Raw genomic sequence first — 2,608 nt, 5'->3', positions numbered from 1 at the left:
CAAACATTAACAAAATAAAAAAAAATGTGACTTAAAAAACACATTCTTATAAACAGTGATACACTTTCTTTTTTTTTTTAAACAAACTCTTCAGACCTCAAACACGTCGACGTCTCGACCTCGGCCAAAAGTCAAAGCAAAGTTCCTTCTAGTATTCAGTAATCCTAACGTATACTCGACGTATAGTACATGTACACACAAGATAACATGGAGCAAAAGAGAAACAAATAGTAATAAATACCTCAAATCACTGCGCGTTTATATGTCATTATATGTTCACTTATATGTTATAGCTTACGTTTTGGGCAGCGTTGGTGTGAGCGCTAATAGTTCTGGTCAGGTGACACAGGCTAACTTTCTTTTCTTTCCAACCAGCGAACGCCCGGCAGCAGCGGAGCGGGCGACGCCCACCTGTGAAGACCACCCTCATAAACCAGCCTGTCTCACACACACACTCTGTGTGTGTGTGTGTGAGAGAGAGAGCCTGGACCAATCACAGGGCAGTGCGACACAAGCTTGGTCCTAAACGGCAAAGAAGTATCTCAGTGAAACGACGGTGACCTCTTGACCTTCTCACAAAGACATGGAAAACAATCAAAAAACAGATGTTTTTCATCATTGATTAAAGGGTTAAATGTAGGGATGTCCGATATTAACTTTCTGCCGATATCGTCCAAACACTTAATTTCTGATTCCTATATGAAACATAACAATATAGTAGGGCAGTGGTGCCCTGGTGGTTAAAGAGGTGAAGTGCTGCCTGCTCACTAAGGTGATGGGTTAAGGCAGTGTTTCTTAAGTATTTTCTGACATGCCCCCCCCCAGGGGACAGAATCACCTGATTATTAAAATAGATTAATAAAATGGGCTGCAACGCTGCCATATGTTACACAATTATGCTAATACCTGGTCAATGATATCGGTCAGACGATAATATCGGACATCCCTACTTAAAGGAGAGAAGTTTTTAGAGACGAGGCTACAATGGAAACAACTGTAGTTCAACACCTGACTCTGCATTAAAAAAAACTTAAGGCTGTTTTTTTTTTCTAAATCTTTTTTTTTTTTTTTAAAGCTCTGCATTACTAAAAATAAGTCCTGTAAAGCAGCCCATAATATTTACACCAGCTGCAAATGTGTTTTTGAGCTTTAGTTTTAAAAAAAGTTCAGCCATATTTATATTTGTCTTACAAAAGAACTCTCTACCTTCCACATCTTTGGTTAACCAGGCAGACCCATACAGACCTACGACCCCCCCCGCCCCCCCACAGACCTCGCAACCTTTACACCTTCTATACTAAAAGACAAATATACAGTTGCCAGTAAAAAAAAAAAATGCACACATTTTTTCTTTTTCCACCTTTTTGTCTACAAGCTGCCCTTCCAGGGAGAAGCCACTCTCCTCCCGCCCACCGTCACTCTGCTACGTCCCTTCCTGCACTTCCTACGGTACATTCTGGAGTCCACCCGAGAAGAAAAACCCAACCATGCAAGCCACACACACACACACACATACACACGTATGTACATGCACACATTCGAACGCACACACAAAGCAGGAAAACACATTGAAATGTAGACGCGACTTAAACACATCTGTGCTTTAAAAACAAAAGGTGACAGCAGGGGGCGTTGGGCTGAAGGTCTAGGTCCAGGCTGGATGGACTGACCTCACCTCACCTCACCTCACCTCACCTTCCTTGTACTCACTGCTTCTGTGAGGAAATCAACTTTGACACGAAGTTGACGATGGCGCTGGCCGGCTGCTGCGGGTCCAGCTCAGTGAAGAGGTGACTGACGTTGTCGGTTGTGCTTCCCTGTTTTCGAGCCACGAACCCAAACATCCTGGAGGAACAAAGATTTTTCTTTTAACCAAAGTGTCTTGTGGTTTAAATTCCATCATCCCCTCCCAGGAACTAACATCAACAACAGTCGTTAAGTCTCTTTTTTTTTTTTCCTTGTACAATTACAACTTTTAAACAACATTCTGAAAAGGTAAAAATGTTTTTGAAATGTTTCACGTTGTGATCAGATGGTGAAAAACTTTGATAATGTTTTGTTTTCATAACTTTGTCTTTTCTGCAAGTTTCTTATCAAAATACAGCATTTTGAAAATTTTTCAGAATTTCTTTTTTGTCGGAATCAGAACTTTTGTTTAGGTCTAATGCTAGTAAATTGACGAAAAGTTTTATAAAATTCTTTTTTCAGATTTTATCTTTTACTGCATGTCTTTTTAATTTTTTTTTAAATTTTTTATTTCAATTTTTTTTATCATAATCTGTAATTTGTATAATATTTCAGTTAAATTCTAGTGAAGTGACAAAAATGTTTTTAAGATTATTTTGTAAGATTTTATGTTTTCCTACATGTTTCTCATCAAATTTGGGCATTTCAAGAAATGTTTGAAAAAACACCATTTTATTTTTAAAGACTTTCAGAAAATTATTATTATAATGTTTAACTTATTAACTTATTGGTATAGTGTGATCAAAAGATGACACTTCAAAAAAGTCTATTTTTTCTGAATTTTAACAACAGAAATGGACACAGCTAAGTATTTTAAGGCAAATGAGTGCATTTTTAGTCATTTTTGAGAAACTTTTTTTTT

The 2,608-nt window shown here is 37.8% G+C and overlaps 1 long non-coding RNA gene across 3 annotated transcripts in view; it reads left to right on the top strand.

The window, feature by feature from the left end:
• The window catches only part of LOC103392418 (uncharacterized), an 82,126-nt gene extending 81,598 nt beyond the window's left edge, over positions 1–528 (top strand). For all 3 annotated transcript variants that reach the window (XR_522904.3, XR_003052221.1, XR_001761260.2), the window contains one exon: positions 376–528. This is a non-coding gene — a long non-coding RNA (uncharacterized LOC103392418). The remainder of the gene's footprint in view (positions 1–375) is intronic.
• Positions 529–2,608: the final 2,080 nt, after the last annotated feature.

This window comes from Cynoglossus semilaevis, chromosome 16, assembly GCF_000523025.1.
Source record: "Cynoglossus semilaevis isolate Cse_v1.0 chromosome 16, Cse_v1.0, whole genome shotgun sequence".
NCBI lineage: Eukaryota > Metazoa > Chordata > Actinopteri > Pleuronectiformes > Cynoglossidae > Cynoglossus > Cynoglossus semilaevis.
This window is presented reverse-complemented; position numbering and strand designations above follow the sequence as displayed.